The sequence below is a fragment of the Saimiri boliviensis genome, chromosome 21 (assembly GCF_048565385.1).
Source record: "Saimiri boliviensis isolate mSaiBol1 chromosome 21, mSaiBol1.pri, whole genome shotgun sequence".
Lineage (NCBI taxonomy): Eukaryota > Metazoa > Chordata > Mammalia > Primates > Cebidae > Saimiri > Saimiri boliviensis.
In genome coordinates, this window is record NC_133469.1 from 19,850,840 (window position 1) to 19,875,568 (window position 24,729).

Consider the following 24,729-nt stretch of genomic DNA (forward strand, 5'->3'; position numbering starts at 1 on the left):
GTGTTGGTTCCTTTCAGGAAGTTGCATCTATGGTTATATTCAGCGAGGTAGGAACACGTTTCTTCTAAAAGCTGGGTTTGGACATTCCAGAGTCGATGGGAGAACAGGCTGTAAAGAGAAATACCTTGCTCTAAAACCAAAACGGAGCTATCTAGCAAAATGGTTGTCAATGTGTGTATTCAACTTCCTGATTTAAACTGATGTGTGTTTGCAGCAGTTCAGAAACCCTTTCCTGGGAGAATGTAGAAACAGTCATTTCCAGCCCTAGAGACGCATATAAGAGTTAGCAGTAAGAATGCGTTTAAAACACAGAAGACCCGCTTCTTCCGAACTCATCTGCTGTGTGTTGGTTCCTTTTAGGAAGTTGCATCTATGGTTAGATTCAGCGAGGTAGGAACACGTTTCATCTAAAAGCTGCGTTTGGACATTCCAGAGTGGATGGGAGAACAGGCTGTAAAGAGAAATACCTTGCTCTAAAACCAAAACGGAGCTATCTAGCAGAATGGTTGTCAATGTGTGTATTCAACTTCCAGAGTTAAACTGATGTGTGTTTGCAGCAGTTCAGAAACCCTTTCCTGGGAGAATGTAGAAACTGTCATTTCCAGCCCTAGAGACGCATATAAGAGTTTGCAGTAAGAATGCGTTTAAAACACAGAAGACCCGCCTCTTACGAACTCATCTGCTGTGTGTTGGTTCCTTTTAGGAAGTTGCATCTATGGTTAAATTCAGCGAGGTAGAAACACGTTTCTTCTAAAAGCTGCGTTTGGACATTCCAGAGTGGATGGGAGAACAGGCTGTAAAGAGAAATACCTTGCTATATAACCAAAACAGAGCTATCTAGCAGAATGGTTGTCAATGTGTGTATTCAACTTCCAGAGTTAAACTGATGTGTGTTTGCAGCAGTTCAGAAACCCTTTCCTGGGAGAATGTAGAAACAGTCATTTCCAGCCCTAGAGACGCATATAAGAGTTAGCAGTAAGAATGCGTTTAAAACACAGAAGACCCGCTTCTTACGAACTCATCTGCTGTGTGTTTGTTCCTTTTAGGAAGTTGCATCTATGGTTAAATTCAGCGAGGTAGAAACACGTTTCTTCTAAAAGCTGCGTTTGGACATTCCAGAGTGGATGGGAGAACAGGCTGTAAAGAGAAATACCTTGCTATATAACCAAAACGGAGCTATCTAGCAGAATGGTTGTCAATGTGTGTATTCAACTTCAAGAGTTAAACTGATGTGTGTTTGCAGCAGTTCAGAAACCCTTTCCTGGGAGAATGTAGAAACAGTCATTTCCAGCCCTAGAGACGCATGTAAGAGTTAGCAGTAAGAATGCGTTTAAAACACAGAAGACCCGCTTCATACGAACTCATCTGCTGTGTGTTGGTTCCTTTCAGGAAGTTGCATCTATGGTTATATTCAGCGAGGTAGGAACACGTTTCTTCTAAAAGCTGGGTTTGGACATTCCAGAGTCGATGGGAGAACAGGCTGTAAAGAGAAATACCTTGCTCTAAAACCAAAACGGAGCTATCTAGCAAAATGGTTGTCAATGTGTGTATTCAACTTCCTGATTTAAACTGATGTGTGTTTGCAGCAGTTCAGAAACCCTTTCCTGGGAGAATGTAGAAACAGTCATTTCCAGCCCTAGAGACGCATATAAGAGTTAGCAGTAAGAATGCGTTTAAAACACAGAAGACCCGCTTCTTCCGAACTCATCTGCTGTGTGTTGGTTCCTTTTAGGAAGTTGCATCTATGGTTAGATTCAGCGAGGTAGGAACACGTTTCATCTAAAAGCTGCGTTTGGACATTCCAGAGTGGATGGGAGAACAGGCTGTAAAGAGAAATACCTTGCTCTAAAACCAAAACGGAGCTATCTAGCAGAATGGTTGTCAATGTGTGTATTCAACTTCCAGAGTTAAACTGATGTGTGTTTGCAGCAGTTCAGAAACCCTTTCCTGGGAGAATGTAGAAACTGTCATTTCCAGCCCTAGAGACGCATATAAGAGTTTGCAGTAAGAATGCGTTTAAAACACAGAAGACCCGCCTCTTACGAACTCATCTGCTGTGTGTTGGTTCCTTTTAGGAAGTTGCATCTATGGTTAAATTCAGCGAGTTAGAAACACGTTTCTTCTAAAAGCTGCGTTTGGACATTCCAGAGTGGATGGGAGAACAGGCTGTAAAGAGAAATACCTTGCTATATAACCAAAACAGAGCTATCTAGCAGAATGGTTGTCAATGTGTGTATTCAACTTCCAGAGTTAAATTGATGTGTGTTTGCAGCAGTTCAGAAACCCTTTCCTGGGAGAATGTAGAAACAGTCATTTCCAGCCCTAGAGACGCATATAAGAGTTAGCAGTAAGAATGCGTTTAAAACACAGAAGACCCGCTTCTTACGAACTCATCTGCTGTGTGTTTGTTCCTTTTAGGAAGTTGCATCTATGGTTAAATTCAGCGAGGTAGAAACACGTTTCTTCTAAAAGCTGCGTTTGGACATTCCAGAGTGGATGGGAGAACAGGCTGTAAAGAGAAATACCTTGCTATATAACCAAAACGGAGCTATCTAGCAGAATGGTTGTCAATGTGTGTATTCAACTTCAAGAGTTAAACTGATGTGTGTTTGCAGCAGTTCAGAAACCGTTTCCTGAGAGAATGTAGAAACAGTCATTTCCAGCCCTAGAGACGCATATAAGAGTTAGCAGTAAGAACGCGTTTAAAACACAGAAGACCCGCTTCTTACGAACTCATCTGCTGTGTGTTGGTTCCTTTTAGGAAGTTCCATCTATGGTTAGATTCAGCGAGGTAGGAACACGTTTCTTCTAAAAGCTGCGTTTGGACATTCCAGAGTGGATGGGAGAACAGGCTGTAAAGAGAAATACCTTGCTCTAAAACCAAAACGGAGCTATCTAGCAGAATGGTTGTCAATGTGTGTATTCAACTTCCAGAGTTAAACTGATGTGTGTTTGCAGCAGTTCAGAAACCCTTTCTTGGGAGAATGTAGAAACAGTCATTTAAAGCCCTAGAGACGCATATAATAATTTGCAGTAAGAATGCGTGTAAAACACAGAAGACCCGCTTCTTACGAACTCATCTGCTGTGTGTTTGTTCCTTTTAGGAAGCTGCATCTATGGTTAAATTCAGCGAGGTAGAAACACGTTTCTTCTAAAAGCTGCGTTTGGACATTCCAGAGTGGATGGGAGAACAGGCTGTAAAGAGAAATACCTTGCTATATAACCAAAACGGAGCTATCTAGCAGAATGGTTGTCAATGTGTGTATTCAACTTCAAGAGTTAAACTGATGTATGTTTGCAGCAGTTCAGAAACCCTTTCCTGGGAGAATGTAGAAACAGTCATTTCCAGCCCTAGAAACGCATATAAGAGTTTGCAGTAAGAATGCGTTTAAAACACAGAAGACCCGCTTCTTACGAACTCATCTGCTGTGTGTTGGTTCCTTTTAGGAAGTTGCATCTATTGTTAGATTCAGCGAGGTAGGAACACGTTTCTTCTAAAAGCTGCGTTTGGACATTCCAGAGTGGATGGGAGAACAGGCTGTAAAGAGAAATACTTTGCTCTAAAACCAAAACGGAGCTATCTAGCAGAATGGTTGTCAATGTGTGTATTCAACTTCCTGAGTTAAACTGATGTGTGTTTGCAGCAGTTCAGAAACCCTTTCCTGGGAGAATGTAGAAACAGTCATTTCCAGCCCTAGAGACGCATATAAGAGTTAGCAGTAAGAATGCGTTTAAAACACCGAAGACCCGCTTCTTACGAACTCATCTGCTGTGTGTTGGTTCCCTTTAGGAAGTTGCATCTATGGTTAGATTCAGCGAGGTAGGAACACGTTTCTTCTAAAAGCTGCGTTTGGACATTCCAGAGTGGATGGGAGAACAGGCTGTAAAGAGAAATACCTTGCTCTAAAACCAAAACGGAGCTATCTAGCAGAATGGTTGTCAATGTGTGTATTCAACTTCCAGAGTTAAACTGATGTGTGTTTGCAGCAGTTCAGAAACCCTTTCCTGGGAGAATGTAGAAACAGTCATTTCCAGCCCTAGAGACGCATATAAGAGTTAGCAGTAAGAATGCGTTTAAAACACAGAAGACCCGCTTCTTACGAACTCATCTGCTGTGTGTTGGTTTCTTTTAGGAAGTTGCATCTATGGTTAGATTCAGCGAGGTAGGAACACGTTTCATCTAAAAGCTGCGTTTGGACATTCCAGAGTGGATGGGAGAACAGGCTGTAAAGAGAAATACCTTGCTCTAAAACCAAAACGGAGCTATCTAGCAGAATGGTTGTCAATGTGTGTATTCAACTTCCAGAGTTAAACTGATGTGTGTTTGCAGCAGTTCAGAAACCCTTTCCTGGGAGAATGTAGAAACTGTCATTTCCAGCCCTAGAGACGCATATAAGAGTTAGCAGTAAGAATGCGTTTAAAACACAGAGACCCGCCTCTTACGAACTCATCTGCTGTGTGTTGGTTTCTTTTAGGAAGTTGCATCTATGGTTAAATTCAGCGAGGTAGAAACACGTTTCTTCTAAAAGCTGCGTTTGGACATTCCAGAGTGGATGGGAGAACAGGCTGTAAAGAGAAATACCTTGCTCTAAAACCAAAACGGAGCTATCTAGCAGAATGGTTGTCAATGTGTGTATTCAACTTCCTGAGTTAAACTGATGTGTGTTTGCAGCAGTTCAGAAACCGTTTCCTGAGAGAATGTAGAAACAGTCATTTTCAGCCCTAGAGACGCATATAAGAGTTAGCAGTAAGAACGCGTTTAAAACACAGAAGACCCGCTTCTTACGAACTCATCTGCTGTGTGTTGGTTCCTTTTAGGAAGTTCCATCTATGGTTAGATTCAGCGAGGTAGGAACACGTTTCTTCTAAAAGCTGCGTTTGGACATTCCAGAGTGGATGGGAGAACAGGCTGTAAAGAGAAATACCTTGCTCTAAAACCAAAACGGAGCTATCTAGCAGAATGGTTGTCAATGTGTGTATTCAACTTCCAGAGTTAAACTGATGTGTGTTTGCAGCAGTTCAGAAACCCTTTCCTGGAAGAATGTAGAAACAGTCATTTCCAGCCCTAGAGACGCATATAAGAGTTAGCAGTAAGAATGCGTTTAAAACACAGAAGACCCGCTTCTTCCGAACTCATCTGCTGTGTGTTGGTTCCTTTTAGGAAGTTGCATCTATGGTTAGATTCAGCGAGGTAGGAACACGTTTCATCTAAAAGCTGCGTTTGGACATTCCAGAGTGGATGGGAGAACAGGCTGTAAAGAGAAATACCTTGCTCTAAAACCAAAACGGAGCTATCTAGCAGAATGGTTGTCAATGTGTGTATTCAACTTCCAGAGTTAAACTGAGGTGTGTTTGCAGCAGTTCAGAAACCCTTTCCTGGGAGAATGTAGAAACTGTCATTTCCAGCCCTAGAGACGCATATAAGAGTTTGCAGTAAGAATGCGTTTAAAACACAGAAGACCCGCCTCTTACGAACTCATCTGCTGTGTGTTGGTTCCTTTTAGAAAGTTGCATCTATGGTTAAATTCAGCGAGGTAGAAACACGTTTCTTCTAAAAGCTGCGTTTGGACATTCCAGAGTGGATGGGAGAACAGGCTGTAAAGAGAAATACCTTGCTATATAACCAAAACAGAGCTATCTAGCAGAATGGTTGTCAATGTGTGTATTCAACTTCCAGAGTTAAACTGATGTGTGTTTGCAGCAGTTCAGAAACCCTTTCCTGGGAGAATGTAGAAACAGTCATTTCCAGCCCTAGAGACGCATATAAGAGTTAGCAGTAAGAATGCGTTTAAAACACAGAAGACCCGCTTCTTACGAACTCATCTGCTGTGTGTTTGTTCCTTTTAGGAAGTTGCATCTATGGTTAAATTCAGCGAGGTAGAAACACGTTTCTTCTAAAAGCTGCGTTTGGACATTCCAGAGTGGATGGGAGAACAGGCTGTAAAGAGAAATACCTTGCTATATAACCAAAACGGAGCTATCTAGCAGAATGGTTGTCAATGTGTGTATTCAACTTCAAGAGTTAAACTGATGTGTGTTTGCAGCAGTTCAGAAACCCTTTCCTGGGAGAATGTAGAAACAGTCATTTCCAGCCCTAGAGACGCATATAAGAGTTTGCAGTAAGAATGCGTTTAAAACACAGAAGACCCGCTTCTTACGAACTCATCTGCTGTGTGTTGGTTCCTTTTAGGAAGTTGCATCTATGGTTAGATTCAGCGAGTTAGGAACACGTTTCTTCTAAAAGCTGCGTTTGGACATTCCAGAGTGGATGGGAGAACAGGCTGTAAAGAGAAATACCTTGCTCTAAAACCAAAACGGAGCTATCTAGCAGAATGGTTGTCAATGTGTGTATTCAACTTCCAGAGTTAAACTGATGTGTGTTTGCAGCAGTTCAGAAACCCTTTCTTGGGAGAATGTAGAAACAGTCATTTCCAGCCCTAGAGACGCATATAATAATTTGCAGTAAGAATGCGTGTAAAACACAGAAGACCCGCTTCTTACGAACTCATCTGCTGTGTGTTTGTTCCTTTTAGGAAGCTGCATCTATGGTTAAATTCAGCGAGGTAGAAACACGTTTCTTCTAAAAGCTGCGTTTGGACATTCCAGAGTGGATGGGAGAACAGGCTGTAAAGAGAAATACCTTGCTATATAACCAAAACAGAGCTATCTAGCAGAATGGTTGTCAATGTGTGTATTCAACTTCCAGAGTTAAACTGATGTGTGTTTGCAGCAGCTCAGAAACCCTTTCCTGGGAGAATGTAGAAACAGTCATTTCCAGCCCTAGAGACGCATATAAGAGTTAGCAGTAAGAATGCGTTTAAAACACAGAAGATCCGCTTCTTACGAACTCATCTGCTGTGTGTTTGTTCCTTTTAGGAAGTTGCATCTATGGTTAAATTCAGCGAGGTAGAAACACGTTTCTTCTAAAAGCTGCGTTTGGACATTCCAGAGTGGATGGGAGAACAGGCTCTAAAGAGAAATACCTTGCTATATAACCAAAACGGAGCTATCTAGCAGAATGGTTGTCAATGTGTGTATTCAACTTCAAGAGTTAAACTGATGTATGTTTGCAGCAGTTCAGAAACCCTTTCCTGGGAGAATGTAGAAACAGTCATTTCCAGCCCTAGAGACGCATATAAGAGTTTGCATTAAGAATGCGTTTAAAACACAGAAGACCCGCTTCTTACGAACTCATCTGCTGTGTGTTGGTTCCTTTTAGGAAGTTGCATCTATGGTTAGATTCAGCGAGGTAGGAACACGTTTCTTCTAAAAGCTGCGTTTGGACATTCCAGAGTGGATGGGAGAACAGGCTGTAAAGAGAAATACTTTGCTCTAAAACCAAAACGGAGCTATCTAGCAGAATGGTTGTCAATGTGTGTATTCAACTTCCAGAGTTAAAGTGATGTGTGTTTGCAGCAGTTCAGAAACCCTTTCCTGGGAGAATGTAGAAACAGTCATTTCCAGCCCTAGAGACGCATATAAGAGTTAGCAGTAAGAATGCGTTTAAAACACAGAAGACCCGCTTCTTACGAACTCATCTGCTGTGTGTTGGTTCCCTTTAGGAAGTTGCATCTATGGTTAGATTCAGCGAGGTAGGAACACGTTTCTTCTAAAAGCTGCGTTTGGACATTCCAGAGTGGATGGGAGAACAGGCTGTAAAGAGAAATACCTTGCTCTAAAACCAAAACGGAGCTATCTAGCAGAATGGTTGTCAATGTGTGTATTCAACTTCCAGAGTTAAACTGATGTGTGTTTGCAGCAGTTCAGAAACCCTTTCCTGGGAGAATGTAGAAACAGTCATTTCCAGCCCTAGAGACGCATATAAGAGTTAGCAGTAAGAATGCGTTTAAAACACAGAAGACCCGCTCCTTACGAACTCATCTGCTGTGTGTTGGTTCCTTTTAGGAAGTTGCATCTATGGTTAGATTCAGCGAGGTAGGAACACGTTTCTTCTAAAAGCTGCGTTTGGACATTCCAGAGTGGATGGGAGAACAGGCTGTAAAGAGAAATACCTTGCTCTAAAACCAAAACGGAGCTATCTAGCAGAATGGTTGTCAATGTGTGTATTCAACTTCCAGAGTTAAACTGATGTGTGTTTGCAGCAGTTCAGAAACCCTTTCCTGGGAGAATGTAGAAACTGTCATTTCCAGCCCTAGAGACGCATATAAGAGTTTGCAGTAAGAATGCGTTTAAAACACAGAAGACCCTCCTCTTACGAACTCATCTGCTGTGTGTTGGTTCCTTTTAGGAAGTTGCATCTATGGTTAAATTCAGCGAGGTAGAAACACGTTTCTTCTAAAAGCTGCGTTTGGACATTCCAGAGTGGATGGGAGAACAGGCTGTAAATAGACATACCTTGCTATATAACCAAAACAGAGCTATCTAGCACAATGGTTGTCAATGTGTGTATTCAACTTCCAGAGTTATACTGATGTGTGTTTGCAGCAGTTCAGAAACCCTTTCCTGGGAGAATGTAGAAACAGTCATTTCCAGCCCTAGAGGCGCATGTAAGAGTTAGCAGTAAGAATGCGTTTAAAACACAGAAGACCCGCTTCATACGAACTCATCTGCTGTGTGTTGGTTCCTTTTAGGAAGTTGCATCTATGGTTATATTCAGCGAGGTAGGAACACGTTTCTTCTAAAAGCTGGGTTTGGACATTCCAGAGTCGATGGGAGAACAGGCTGTAAAGAGAAATACCTTGCTCTAAAACCAAAACGGAGCTATCTAGCGGAATGGTTGTCAATGTGTGTATTCAACTTCCAGAGTTAAACTGATGTGTGTTTGCAGCTAGTTCAGATACCCTTTCTTGGGAGAATGTAGAAACAGTCATTTCCAGCCCAAGACACGCATATAAGAGTTTGCAGTAAAAATGTGTTTAAAACATAGAAGACCCGCTTCATACGAACTCATCTGCTGTGTGTTGGTTCCTTTTAGGAAGTTGCATCTATGGTTACATTCAGCGAGGTAGAAACACGTTTCTTCTAAAAGATGGGTTTGGACATTCCAGAGTGGATGGGAGAACAGGCTGTAAAGAGAAATACCTTGCTCTAAAACCAAAACGGAGCTATCTAGCAGAATGGTTGTCAATGTGTGTATTCAACTTCCTGAGTTAAACTGATGTGTGTTTGCAGCAGTTCAGAAACCGTTTCCTGAGAGAATGTAGAAACAGTCATTTCCAGCCCTAGAGACGCATATAAGAGTTAGCAGTAAGAACGCGTTTAAAACACAGAAGACCCGCTTCTTACGAACTCATCTGCTGTGTGTTGGTTCCTTTTAGGAAGTTCCATCTATGGTTAGATTCAGCGAGGTAGGAACACGTTTCTTCTAAAAGCTGCGTTTGGACATTCCAGAGTGGATGGGAGAACAGGCTGTAAAGAGAAATACCTTGCTCTAAAACCAAAACGGAGCTATCTAGCAGAATGGTTGTCAATGTGTGTATTCAACTTCCAGAGTTAAACTGATGTGTGTTTGCAGCAGTTCAGAGACCCTTTCTTGGGAGAATGTAGAAACAGTCATTTCCAGCCCTAGAGACGCATATAATAATTTGCAGTAAGAATGCGTGTAAAACACAGAAGACCCGCTTCTTACGAACTCATCTGCTGTGTGTTTGTTCCTTTTAGGAAGCTGCATCTATGGTTAAATTCAGCGAGGTAGAAACACGTTTCTTCTAAAAGCTGCGTTTGGACATTCCAGAGTGGATGGGAGAACAGGCTGTAAAGAGAAATACCTTGCTATATAACCAAAACAGAGCTATCTAGCAGAATGGTTGTCAATGTGTGTATTCAACTTCCAGAGTTAAACTGATGTGTGTTTGCAGCAGTTCAGAAACCCTTTCCTGGGAGAATGTAGAAACAGTCATTTCCAGCCCTAGAGACGCATATAAGAGTTAGCAGTAAGAATGCGTTTAAAACACAGAAGACCCGCTTCTTACGAACTCATCTGCTGTGTGTTTGTTCCTTTTAGGAAGTTGCATCTATGGTTAAATTCAGCGAGGTAGAAACACGTTTCTTCTAAAAGCTGCGTTTGGACATTCCAGAGTGGATGGGAGAACAGGCTGTAAAGAGAAATACCTTGCTATATAACCAAAACGGAGCTATCTAGCAGAATGGTTGTCAATGTGTGTATTCAACTTCAAGAGTTAAACTGATGTATGTTTGCAGCAGTTCAGAAACCCTTTCCTGGGAGAATGTAGAAACAGTCATTTCCAGCCCTAGAGACGCATATAAGAGTTTGCAGTAAGAATGCGTTTAAAACACAGAAGACCCGCTTCTTACGAACTCATCTGCTGTGTGTTTGTTCCTTTTAGGAAGTTGCATCTATGGTTAGATTCAGCGAGGTAGGAACACGTTTCTTCTAAAAGCTGCGTTTGGACATTCCAGAGTGGATGGGAGAACAGGCTGTAAAGAGAAATACTTTGCTCTAAAACCAAAACGGAGCTATCTAGCACAATGGTTGTCAATGTGTGTACTCAACTTCCAGAGTTAAACTGATGTGTGTTTGCAGCAGTTCAGAAACCCTTTCCTGGAAGAATGTAGAAACAGTCATTTCCAGCCCTAGAGACGCATATAAGTGTTAGCAGTAAGAATGCGTTTAAAACACAGAAAACCCGCTTCTTACGAACTCATCTGCTGTGTGTTGGTTCCTTTTAGGAAGTTGCATCTATGGTTAGATTCAGCGAGGTAGGAACACGTTTCTTCTAAAAGCTGCGTTTGGACATTCCAGAGTGGATGGGAGAACAGGCTGTAAAGAGAAATACCTTGCTCTAAAACCAAAACGGAGCTATCTAGCAGAATGGTTGTCAATGTGTGTATTCAACTTCCAGAGTTAAACTGATGTGTGTTTACAGCAGTTCAGAAACCCTTTCCTGGGATAATGTAGAAACAGTCATTTCCAGCCCTAGAGACGCATATAAGAGTTTGCAGTAAGAATGCGTTTAAAACACAGAAGACCCGCTTCTTACGAACTCATCTGCTGTGTGTTGGTTCCTTTTAGGAAGTTGCATCTATGGTTAGATTCAGCGAGGTAGGAACACGTTTCTTCTAAAAGCTGCGTTTGGATATTCCATAGTGGATGGGAGAACAGGCTGTAAAGAGAAATACCTTGCTCTAAAACCAAAACGGAGCTATCTAGCAGAATGGTTGTCAATGTGTGTATTCAACTTCCTGAGTTAAACTGATGTGTGTTTGCAGCAGTTCAGAATCCCTTTCCTGGGAGAATGTAGAAACAGTCATTTCCAGCCCTAGAGACGCATATAAGAGTTAGCAGTAAGAATGCATTTAAAACACAGAAGACCCGCTTCTTACGAACTCATCTGCTGTGTGTTGGTTCCCTTTAGGAAGTTGCATCTATGGTTAGATTCAGCGAGGTAGGAACACGTTTCTTCTAAAAGCTGCGTTTGGACATTCCAGAGTGGATGGGAGAACAGGCTGTAAAGAGAAATACCTTGCTCTAAAACCAAAACGGAGCTCTCTAGCAGAATGGTTGTCAATGTGTGTATTCAACTTCCAGAGTTAAACTGATGTGTGTTTGCAGCAGTTCAGAAACCCTTTCCTGGGAGAATGTAGAAACAGTCATTTCCAGCCCTAGAGACGCATATAAGAGTTAGCAGTAAGAATGCGTTTAAAACACGGAAGACCCGCTTCTTACGAACTCATCTGCTGTGTGTTGGTTCCTTTTAGGAAGTTGCATCTATGGTTAGATTCAGCGAGGTAGGAACACGTTTCATCTAAAAGCTGCGTTTGGACATTCCAGAGTGGATGGGAGAACAGGCTGTAAAGAGAAATACCTTGCTCTAAAACCAAAACGGAGCTATCTAGCAGAATGGTTGTCAATGTGTGTATTCAACTTCCAGAGTTAAACTGATGTGTGTTTGCAGTAGTTCAGAAACCCTTTCCTGGGAGAATGTAGAAACTGTCATTTCCAGCCCTAGAGACGCATATAAGAGTTTGCAGTAAGAATGCGTTTAAAACACAGAAGACCCGCCTCTTACGAACTCATCTGCTGTGTGTTGGTTCCTTTTAGGAAGTTGCATCTATGGTTAAATTCAGCGAGGTAGAAACACGTTTCTTCTAAAAGCTGCGTTTGGACATTCCAGAGTGGATGGGAGAACAGGCTGTAAAGAGAAATACCTTGCTATATAACCAAAACAGAGCTATCTAGCAGAATGGTTGTCAATGTGTGTATTCAACTTCCAGAGTTAAACTGATGTGTGTTTGCAGCAGTTCAGAAACCCTTTCCTGGGAGAATGTAGAAACAGTCATTTCCAGCCCTAGAGACGCATGTAAGAGTTAGCAGTAAGAATGCGTTTAAAACACAGAAGACCCGCTTCATACGAACTCATCTGCTGTGTGTTGGTTCCTTTTAGGAAGTTGCATCTATGGTTATATTCAGCGAGGTAGGAACACGTTTCTTCTAAAAGCTGGGTTTGGACATTCCAGAGTCGATGGGAGAACAGGCTGTAAAGAGAAATACCTTGCTCTAAAACCAAAACGGAGCTATCTAGCAGAATGGTTGTCAATGTGTGTATTCAACTTCCTGATTTAAACTGATGTGTGTTTGCAGCAGTTCAGAAACCCTTTCCTGGGAGAATGTAGAAACAGTCATTTCCAGCCCTAGAGACGCATATAAGAGTTAGCAGTAAGAATGCGTTTAAAACACAGAAGACCCGCTTCTTACGAACTCATCTGCTGTGTGTTGGTTCCTTTTAGGAAGTTGCATCTATGGTTAGATTCAGCGAGGTAGGAACACGTTTCATCTAAAAGCTGCGTTTGGACATTCCAGAGTGGATGGGAGAACAGGCTGTAAAGAGAAATACCTTGCTCTAAAACCAAAACGGAGCTATCTAGCAGAATGGTTGTCAATGTGTGTATTCAACTTCCAGAGTTAAACTGATGTGTGTTTGCAGCAGTTCAGAAACCCTTTCCTGGGAGAATGTAGAAACTGTCATTTCCAGCCCTAGAGACGCATATAAGAGTTTGCAGTAAGAATGCGTTTAAAACACAGAAGACCCGCCTCTTACGAACTCATCTGCTGTGTGTTGGTTCCTTTTAGAAAGTTGCATCTATGGTTAAATTCAGCGAGGTAGAAACACGTTTCTTCTAAAAGCTGCGTTTGGACATTCCAGAGTGGATGGGAGAACAGGCTGTAAAGAGAAATACCTTGCTATATAACCAAAACAGAGCTATCTAGCAGAATGGTTGTCAATGTGTGTATTCAACTTCCAGAGTTAAACTGATGTGTGTTTGCAGCAGTTCAGAAACCCTTTCCTGGGAGAATGTAGAAACAGTCATTTCCAGCCCTAGAGACGCATATAAGAGTTAGCAGTAAGAATGCGTTTAAAACACAGAAGACCCGCTTCTTACGAACTCATCTGCTGTGTGTTTGTTCCTTTTAGGAAGTTGCATCTATGGTTAAATTCAGCGAGGTAGAAACACGTTTCTTCTAAAAGCTGCGTTTGGACATTCCAGAGTGGATGGGAGAACAGGCTGTAAAGAGAAATACCTTGCTATATAACCAAAACGGAGCTATCTAGCAGAATGGTTGTCAATGTGTGTATTCAACTTCAAGAGTTAAACTGATGTGTGTTTGCAGCAGTTCAGAAACCCTTTCCTGGGAGAATGTAGAAACAGTCATTTCCAGCCCTAGAGACGCATATAAGAGTTTGCAGTAAGAATGCGTTTAAAACACAGAAGACCCGCTTCTTACGAACTCATCTGCTGTGTGTTGGTTCCTTTTAGGAAGTTGCATCTATGGTTAGATTCAGCGAGGTAGGAACACGTTTCTTCTAAAAGCTGCGTTTGGACATTCCAGAGTGGATGGGAGAACAGGCTGTAAAGAGAAATACCTTGCTCTAAAACCAAAACGGAGCTATCTAGCAGAATGGTTGTCAATGTGTGTATTCAACTTCCAGAGTTAAACTGATGTGTGTTTGCAGCTAGTTCAGATACCCTTTCTTGGGAGAATGTAGAAACAGTCATTTCCAGCCCAAGAGACGCATATAAGAGTTTGCAGTAAAAATGTGTTTAAAACATAGAAGACCCGCTTCATACGAACTCATCTGCTGTGTGTTGGTTCCTTTTAGGAAGTTGCATCTATGGTTACATTCAGCGAGGTAGAAACACGTTTCTTCTAAAAGATGGGTTTGGACATTCCAGAGTGGATGGGAGAACAGGCTGTAAAGAGAAATACCTTGCTCTAAAACCAAAACGGAGCTATCTAGCAGAATGGTTGTCAATGTGTGTATTCAACTTCCTGAGTTAAACTGATGTGTGTTTGCAGCAGTTCAGAAACCGTTTCCTGAGAGAATGTAGAAACAGTCATTTCCAGCCCTAGAGACGCATATAAGAGTTAGCAGTAAGAACGCGTTTAAAACACAGAAGACCCGCTTCTTACGAACTCATCTGCTGTGTGTTGGTTCCTTTTAGGAAGTTCCATCTATGGTTAGATTCAGCGAGGTAGGAACACGTTTCTTCTAAAAGCTGCGTTTGGACATTCCAGAGTGGATGGGAGAACAGGCTGTAAAGAGAAATACCTTGCTCTAAAATCAAAACGGAGCTATCTAGCAGAATGGTTGTCAATGTGTGTATTCAACTTCCAGAGTTAAACTGATGTGTGTTTGCAGCAGTTCAGAAACCCTTTCTTGGGAGAATGTAGAAACAGTCATTTCCAGCCCTAGAGACGCATATAATAATTTGCAGTAAGAATGCGTGTAAAACACAGAAGACCCGCTTCTTACGAACTCATCTGCTGTGTGTTTGTTCCTTTTAGGAAGCTGCATCTATGGTTAAATTCAGCGAGGTAGAAACACGTTTCTTCTAAAAGCTGCGTTTGGACATTCCAGAGTGGATGGGAGAACAGGCTGTAAAGAGAAATACCTTGCTATATAACCAAAACAGAGCTATCTAGCAGAATGGTTGTCAATGTGTGTATTCAACTTCCAGAGTTAAACTGATGTGTGTTTGCAGCAGCTCAGAAACCCTTTCCTGGGAGAATGTAGAAACAGTCATTTCCAGCCCTAGAGACGCATATAAGAGTTAGCAGTAAGAATGCGTTTAAAACACAGAAGATCCGCTTCTTACGAACTCATCTGCTGTGTGTTTGTTCCTTTTAGGAAGTTGCATCTATGGTTAAATTCAGCGAGGTAGAAACACGTTTCTTCTAAAAGCTGCGTTTGGACATTCCAGAGTGGATGGGAGAACAGGCTCTAAAGAGAAATACCTTGCTATATAACCAAAACGGAGCTATCTAGCAGAATGGTTGTCAATGTGTGTATTCAACTTCAAGAGTTAAACTGATGTATGTTTGCAGCAGTTCAGAAACCCTTTCCTGGGAGAATGTAGAAACAGTCATTTCCAGCCCTAGAGACGCATATAAGAGTTTGCATTAAGAATGCGTTTAAAACACAGAAGACCCGCTTCTTACGAACTCATCTGCTGTGTGTTGGTTCCTTTTAGGAAGTTGCATCTATGGTTAGATTCAGCGAGGTAGGAACACGTTTCTTCTAAAAGCTGCGTTTGGACATTCCAGAGTGGATGGGAGAACAGGCTGTAAAGAGAAATACTTTGCTCTAAAACCAAAACGGAGCTATCTAGCAGAATGGTTGTCAATGTGTGTATTCAACTTCCTGCGTTAAACTGATGTGTGTTTGCAGCAGTTCAGAAACCCTTTCCTGGGAGAATGTAGAAACAGTCATTTCCAGCCCTAGAGACGCATATAAGAGTTAGCAGTAAGAATGCGTTTAAAACACAGAAGACCCGCTTCTTACGAACTCATCTGCTGTGTGTTGGTTCCCTTTAGGAAGTTGCATCTATGGTTAGATTCAGCGAGGTAGGAACACGTTTCTTCTAAAAGCTGCGTTTGGACATTCCAGAGTGGATGGGAGAACAGGCTGTAAAGAGAAATACCTTGCTCTAAAACCAAAACGGAGCTATCTAGCAGAATGGTTGTCAATGTGTGTATTCAACTTCCAGAGTTAAACTGATGTGTGTTTGCAGCAGTTCAGAAACCCTTTCCTGGGAGAATGTAGAAACAGTCATTTCCAGCCCTAGAGACGCATATAAGAGTTAGCAGTAAGAATGCGTTTAAAACACAGAAGACCCGCTTCTTACGAACTCATCTGCTGTGTGTTGGTTCCTTTTAGGAAGTTGCATCTATGGTTAGATTCATCGAGGTAGGAACACGTTTCTTCTAAAAGCTGCGTTTGGACATTCCAGAGTGGATGGGAGAACAGGCTGTAAAGAGAAATACCTTGCTCTAAAACCAAAACGGAGCTATCTAGCAGAATGGTTGTCAATGTGTGTATTCAACTTCCAGAGTTAAACTGATGTGTGTTTGCAGCAGTTCAGAAACCCTTTCCTGGGAGAATGTAGAAACTGTCATTTCCAGCCCTAGAGACGCATATAAGAGTTTGCAGTAAGAATGCGTTTAAAACACAGAAGACCCGCCTCTTACGAACTCATCTGCTGTGTGTTGGTTCCTTTTAGGAAGTTGCATCTATGGTTAAATTCAGCGAGGTAGAAACACGTTTCTTCTAAAAGCTGCGTTTGGACATTCCAGAGTGGATGGGAGAACAGGCTGTAAAGAGAAATACCTTGCTATATAACCAAAAGAGAGCTATCTAGCAGAATGGTTGTCAATGTGTGTATTCAACTTCCAGAGTTAAACTGATGTGTGTTTGCAGCAGTTCAGAAACCCTTTCCTGGGAGAATGTAGAAACAGTCATTTCCAGCCCTAGAGGCGCATGTAAGAGTTAGCAGTAAGAATGCGTTTAAAACACAGAAGACCCGCTTCATACGAACTCATCTGCTGTGTGTTGGTTCCTTTTAGGAAGTTGCATCTATGGTTATATTCAGCGAGGTAGGAACACGTTTCTTCTAAAAGCTGGGTTTGGACATTCCAGAGTCGATGGGAGAACAGGCTGTAAAGAGAAATACCTTGCTCTAAAACCAAAACGGAGCTATCTAGCGGAATGGTTGTCAATGTGTGTATTCAACTTCCAGAGTTAAACTGATGTGTGTTTGCAGCTAGTTCAGATACCCTTTCTTGGGAGAATGTAGAAACAGTCATTTCCAGCCCAAGAGACGCATATAAGAGTTTGCAGTAAAAATGTGTTTAAAACATAGAAGACCCGCTTCATACGAACTCATCTGCTGTGTGTTGGTTCCTTTTAGGAAGTTGCATCTATGGTTACATTCAGCGAGGTAGAAACACGTTTCTTCTAAAAGATGGGTTTGGACATTCCAGAGTGGATGGGAGAACAGGCTGTAAAGAGAAATACCTTGCTCTAAAACCAAAACGGAGCTATCTAGCAGAATGGTTGTCAATGTGTGTATTCAACTTCCTGAGTTAAACTGATGTGTGTTTGCAGCAGTTCAGAAACCGTTTCCTGAGAGAATGTAGAAACAGTCATTTCCAGCCCTAGAGACGCATATAAGAGTTAGCAGTAAGAACGCGTTTAAAACACAGAAGACCCGCTTCTTACGAACTCATCTGCTGTGTGTTGGTTCCTTTTAGGAAGTTCCATCTATGGTTAGATTCAGCGAGGTAGGAACACGTTTCTTCTAAAAGCTGCGTTTGGACATTCCAGAGTGGATGGGAGAACAGGCTGTAAAGAGAAATACCTTGCTCTAAAACCAAAACGGAGCTATCTAGCAGAATGGTTGTCAATGTGTGTATTCAACTTCCAGAGTTAAACTGATGTGTGTTTGCAGCAGTTCAGAGACCCTTTCTTGGGAGAATGTAGAAACAGTCATTTCCAGCCCTAGAGACGCATATAATAATTTGCAGTAAGAATGCGTGTAAAACACAGAAGACCCGCTTCTTACGAACTCATCTGCTGTGTGTTTGTTCCTTTTAGGAAGCTGCATCTATGGTTAAATTCAGCGAGGTAGAAACACGTTTCTTCTAAAAGCTGCGTTTGGACATTCCAGAGTGGATGGGAGAACAGGCTGTAAAGAGAAATACCTTGCTATATAACCAAAACAGAGCTATCTAGCAGAATGGTTGTCAATGTGTGTATTCAACTTCCAGAGTTAAACTGATGTGTGTTTGCAGCAGTTCAGAAACCCTTTCCTGGGAGAATGTAGAAACAGTCATTTCCAGCCCTAGAGACGCATATAAGAGTTAGCAGTAAGAATGCGTTTAAAACACAGAAGACCCGCTTCTTACGAACTCATCTGCTGTGTGTTTGTTCCTTTTAGGAAGTTGCATCTATGGTTAAATTCAGCGAGGTAGAAACACGTTTCTTCTAAAAGCTGCGTTTGGACATTCCAGAGTGGATGGGAGAACAGGCTGTAAAGAGAAATACCTTGCTATATAACCAAAACGGAGCTATCTAGCAGAATGGTTGTCAATGTGTGTATTCAACTTCAAGAGTTAAACTGATGTATGTTTGCAGCAGTTCAGAAACCCTTTCCTGGGAGAATGTAGAAACAGTCATTTCCAGCCCTAGAGACGCTTATAAGTGTTAGCAGTAAGAATGCGTTTAAAACACAGAAAACCCGCTTCTTACGAACTCATCTGCTGTGTGTTGGTTCCTTTTAGGAAGTTGCATCTATGGTTAGATTCAGCGAGGTAGGAACACGTTTCTTCTAAAAGCTGCGTTTGGACATTCCAGAGTGGATGGGAGAACAGGCTGTAAAGAGAAATACCTTGCTCTAAAACCAAAACGGAGCTATCTAGCAGAATGGTTGTCAATGTGTGTATTCAACTTCCAGAGTTAAACTGATGTGTGTTTACAGCAGTTCAGAAACCCTTTCCTGGGATAATGTAGAAACAGTCATTTCCAGCCCTAGAGACGCATATAAGAGTTTGCAGTAAGAATGCGTTTAAAACACAGAAGACCCGCTTCTTACGAACTCATCTGCTGTGTGTTGGTTCCTTTTAGGAAGTTGCATCTATGGTTAGATTCAGCGAGGTAGGAACACGTTTCTTCTAAAAGCTGCGTTTGGATATTCCATAGTGGATGGGAGAACAGGCTGTAAAGAGAAATACCTTGCTCTAAAACCAAAACGGAGCTATCTAGCAGAATGGTTGTCAATGTGTGTATTCAACTTCCTGAGTTAAACTGATGTGTGTTTGCAGCAGTTCAGAATCCCTTTCCTGGGAGAATGTAGAAACAGTCATTTCCAGCCCTAGAGACGCATATAAGAGTTAGCAGTAAGAATGCGTTTAAAACACAGAAGACCCGCTTCTTACGAACTCATCTGCTGTGTGTTGGTTCCCTTTAGGAAGTTGCATCTATGGTTAGATTCAGCGAGGTAGGAACACGTTTCTTCTAAAAGCTGCGTTTGGACATTCCAGAGTGGATGGGAGAACAGGCTGTAAAGAGAAATACCTTGCTCTAAAACCAAAACGGAGCTATCTAGCAGAATGGTTGTCAATGTGTTTATTCAACTTCCAGAGTTAAACTGATGTGTGTTTGCAGCAGTTCAGAAACCCTTTCCTGGGAGAATGTAGAAACAGTCATTTCCAGCCCTAGAGACGCATATAAGAGTTAGCAGTAAGAATGCGTTTAAAACACAGAAGACCCGCTTCTTACGAACTCATCTGCTGTGTGTTTGTTCCTTTTAGGAAGTTGCATCTATGGTTAAATTCAGCGAGGTAGAAACACGTTTCTTCTAAAAGCTGCGTTTGGACATTCCAGAGTGGATGGGAGAACAGGCTGTAAAGAGAAATACCTTGCTATATAACCAAAACGGAGCTATCTAGCAGAATGGTTGTCAATGTGTGTATTCAACTTCCAGAGTTAAACTGATGTGTGTTTGCAGCAGTTCAGAAACCCTTTCCTGGGAGAATGTAGAAACAGTCATTTCCAGCCCTAGAGACGCATATAAGAGTTAGCAGTAAGAATGCGTTTAAAACACAGAAGACCCGCTTCTTACGAACTCATCTGCTGTGTGTTTGTTCCTTTTAGGAAGTTGCATCTATGGTTAAATTCAGCGAGGTAGAAACACGTTTCTTCTAAAAGCTGCGTTTGGACATTCCAGAGTGGATGGGAGAACAGGCTGTAAAGAGAAATACCTTGCTATATAACCAAAACGGAGCTATCTAGCAGAATGGTTGTCAATGTGTGTATTCAACTTCAAGAGTTAAACTGATGTATGTTTGCAGCAGTTCAGAAACCCTTTCCTGGGAGAATGTAGAAACAGTCATTTCCAGCCCTAGAGACGCATATAAGAGTTTGCAGTAAGAATGCGTTTAAAACACAGAAGACCCGCTTCTTACGAACTCATCTGCTGTGTGTTTGTTCCTTTTAGGAAGTTGCATATATGGTTAGATTCAGCGAGGTAGGAACACGTTTCTTCTAAAAGCTGCGTTTGGACATTCCAGAGTGGATGGGAGAACAGGCTGTAAAGAGAAATACTTTGCTCTAAAACCAAAACGGAGCTATCTAGCACAATGGTTGTCAATGTGTGTACTCAACTTCCAGAGTTAAACTGATGTGTGTTTGCAGCAGTTCAGAAACCCTTTCCTGGAAGAATGTAGAAACAGTCATTTCCAGCCCTAGAGACGCTTATAAGTGTTAGCAGTAAGAATGCGTTTAAAACACAGAAAACCCGCTTCTTACGAACTCATCTGCTGTGTGTTGGTTCCTTTTAGGAAGTTGCATCTATGGTTAGATTCAGCGAGGTAGGAACACGTTTCTTCTAAAAGCTGCGTTTGGACATTCCAGAGTGGATGGGAGAACAGGCTGTAAAGAGAAATACCTTGCTCTAAAACCAAAACGGAGCTATCTAGCAGAATGGTTGTCAATGTGTGTATTCAACTTCCAGAGTTAAACTGATGTGTGTTTACAGCAGTTCAGAAACCCTTTCCTGGGATAATGTAGAAACAGTCATTTCCAGCCCTAGAGACGCATATAAGAGTTTGCAGTAAGAATGCGTTTAAAACACAGAAGACCCGCTTCTTACGAACTCATCTGCTGTGTGTTGGTTCCTTTTAGGAAGTTGCATCTATGGTTAGATTCAGCGAGGTAGGAACACGTTTCTTCTAAAAGCTGCGTTTGGATATTCCATAGTGGATGGGAGAACAGGCTGTAAAGAGAAATACCTTGCTCTAAAACCAAAACGGAGCTATCTAGCAGAATGGTTGTCAATGTGTGTATTCAACTTCCTGAGTTAAACTGATGTGTGTTTGCAGCAGTTCAGAATCCCTTTCCTGGGAGAATGTAGAAACAGTCATTTCCAGCCCTAGAGACGCATATAAGAGTTAGCAGTAAGAATGCGTTTAAAACACAGAAGACCCGCTTCTTACGAACTCATCTGCTGTGTGTTGGTTCCCTTTAGGAAGTTGCATCTATGGTTAGATTCAGCGAGGTAGGAACACGTTTCTTCTAAAAGCTGCGTTTGGACATTCCAGAGTGGATGGGAGAACAGGCTGTAAAGAGAAATACCTTGCTCTAAAACCAAAACGGAGCTATCTAGCAGAATGGTTGTCAATGTGTGTATTCAACTTCCAGAGTTAAACTGATGTGTGTTTGCAGCAGTTCAGAAACCCTTTCCTGGGAGAATGTAGAAACAGTCATTTCCAGCCCTAGAGACGCATATAAGAGTTAGCAGTAAGAATGCGTTTAAAACACAGAAGACCCGCTTCTTACGAACTCATCTGCTGTGTGTTGGTTCCTTTTAGGAAGTTGCATCTATGGTTAGATTCAGCGAGGTAGGAACACGTTTCATCTAAAAGCTGCGTTTGGACATTCCAGAGTGGATGGGAGAACAGGCTGTAAAGAGAAATACCTTGCTCTAAAACCAAAACGGAGCTATCTAGCAGAATGGTTGTCAATGTGTGTATTCAACTTCCAGAGTTAAACTGATGTGTGTTTGCAGCAGTTCAGAAACCCTTTCCTGGGAGAATGTAGAAACTGTCATTTCCAGCCCTAGAGACGCATATAAGAGTTTGCAGTAAGAATGCGTTTAAAACACAGAAGACCCGCCTCTTACGAACTTATCTGCTATGTGTGTTGGTTCCTTTTAGGAAGTTGCATCTATGGTTAAATTCAGCGAGGTAGAAACACGTTTCTTCTAAAAGCTGCGTTTGGACATTCCAGAGTGGATGGGAGAACAGGCTGTAAAGAGAAATACCTTGCTATATAACCAAAACAGAGCTATCTAGCAGAATGGTTGTCAATGTGTGTATTCAACTTCCAGAGTTAAACTGATGTGTGTTTGCAGCAGTTCAGAAACCCTTTCCTGGGAGAATGTAGAAACAGTCATTTCCAGCCCTAGAGACGCATGTAAGAGTTAGCAGTAAGAATGCGTTTAAAACATAGAAGACCCGCTTCATACGAACTCATCTGCTGTGTGTTGGTTCCTTTTAGGAAGTTGCATCTATGGTTATATTCAGCGAGGTAGGAACACGTTTCTTCTAAAAGCTGGGTTTGGACATTCCAGAGTCGATGGGAGAACAGGCTGTAAAGAGAAATACCTTGCTCTAAAACCAAAACGGAGCTATCTAGCAGAATGGTTGTCAATGTGTGTATTCAACTTCCTGATTTAAACTGATGTGTGTTTGCAGCAGTTCAGAAACCCTTTCCTGGGAGAATGTAGAAACAGTCATTTCCAGCCCTAGAGACGCATATAAGAGTTAGCAGTAAGAATGCGTTTAAAACACAGAAGACCCGCTTCTTCCGAACTCATCTGCTGTGTGTTGGTTCCTTTTAGGAAGTTGCATCTATGGTTAGATTCAGCGAGGTAGGAACACGTTTCATCTAAAAGCTGCGTTTGGACATTCCAGAGTGGATGGGAGAACAGGCTGTAAAGAGAAATACCTTGCTCTAAAACCAAAACGGAGCTATCTAGCAGAATGGTTGTCAATGTGTGTATTCAACTTCCAGAGTTAAACTGATGTGTGTTTGCAGCAGTTCAGAAACCCTTTCCTGGGAGAATGTAGAAACTGTCATTTCCAGCCCTAGAGACGCATATAAGAGTTTGCAGTAAGAATGCGTTTAAAACACAGAAGACCCGCCTCTTACGAACTCATCTGCTGTGTGTTGGTTCCTTTTAGAAAGTTGCATCTATGGTTAAATTCAGCGAGGTAGAAACACGTTTCTTCTAAAAGCTGCGTTTGGACATTCCAGAGTGGATGGGAGAACAGGCTGTAAAGAGAAATACCTTGCTATATAACCAAAACAGAGCTATCTAGCAGAATGGTTGTCAATGTGTGTATTCAACTTCCAGAGTTAAACTGATGTGTGTTTGCAGCAGTTCAGAAACCCTTTCCTGGGAGAATGTAGAAACAGTCATTTCCAGCCCTAGAGACGCATATAAGAGTTAGCAGTAAGAATGCGTTTAAAACACAGAAGACCCGCTTCTTACGAACTCATCTGCTGTGTGTTTGTTCCTTTTAGGAAGTTGCATCTATGGTTAAATTCAGCGAGGTAGAAACACGTTTCTTCTAAAAGCTGCGTTTGGACATTCCAGAGTGGATGGGAGAACAGGCTGTAAAGAGAAATACCTTGCTATATAACCAAAACGGAGCTATCTAGCAGAATGGTTGTCAATGTGTGTATTCAACTTCAAGAGTTAAACTGATGTGTGTTTGCAGCAGTTCAGAAACCCTTTCCTGGGAGAATGTAGAAACAGTCTTTTCCAGCCCTAGAGACGCATATAAGAGTTTGCAGTTAGAATGCGTTTAAAACACAGAAGACCCGCTTCTTACGAACTCATCTGCTGTGTGTTGGTTCCTTTTAGGAAGTTGCATCTATGGTTAGATTCAGCGAGGTAGGAACACGTTTCTTCTAAAAGCTGCGTTTGGACATTCCAGAGTGGATGGGAGAACAGGCTGTAAAGAGAAATACCTTGCTATATAACCAAAACAGAGCTATCTAGCAGAATGGTTGTCAATGTGTGTATTCAACTTCCAGAGTTAAACTGATGTGTGTTTGCAGCAGTTCAGAAACCCTTTCCTGGGAGAATGTAGAAACAGTCATTTCCAGCCCTAGAGACGCATGTAAGAGTTAGCAGTAAGAATGCGTTTAAAACATAGAAGACCCGCTTCATACGAACTCATCTGCTGTGTGTTGGTTCCTTTTAGGAAGTTGCATCTATGGTTATATTCAGCGAGGTAGGAACACGTTTCTTCTAAAAGCTGGGTTTGGACATTCCAGAGTCGATGGGAGAACAGGCTGTAAAGAGAAATACCTTGCTCTAAAACCAAAACGGAGCTATCTAGCAGAATGGTTGTCAATGTGTGTATTCAACTTCCTGATTTAAACTGATGTGTGTTTGCAGCAGTTCAGAAACCCTTTCCTGGGAGAATGTAGAAACAGTCATTTCCAGCCCTAGAGACGCATATAAGAGTTAGCAGTAAGAATGCGTTTAAAACACAGAAGACCCGCTTCTTCCGAACTCATCTGCTGTGTGTTGGTTCCTTTTAGGAAGTTGCATCTATGGTTAGATTCAGCGAGGTAGGAACACGTTTCATCTAAAAGCTGCGTTTGGACATTCCAGAGTGGATGGGAGAACAGGCTGTAAAGAGAAATACCTTGCTCTAAAACCAAAACGGAGCTATCTAGCAGAATGGTTGTCAATGTGTGTATTCAACTTCCAGAGTTAAACTGATGTGTGTTTGCAGCAGTTCAGAAACCCTTTCCTGGGAGAATGTAGAAACTGTCATTTCCAGCCCTAGAGACGCATATAAGAGTTTGCAGTAAGAATGCGTTTAAAACACAGAAGACCCGCCTCTTACGAACTCATCTGCTGTGTGTTGGTTCCTTTTAGAAAGTTGCATCT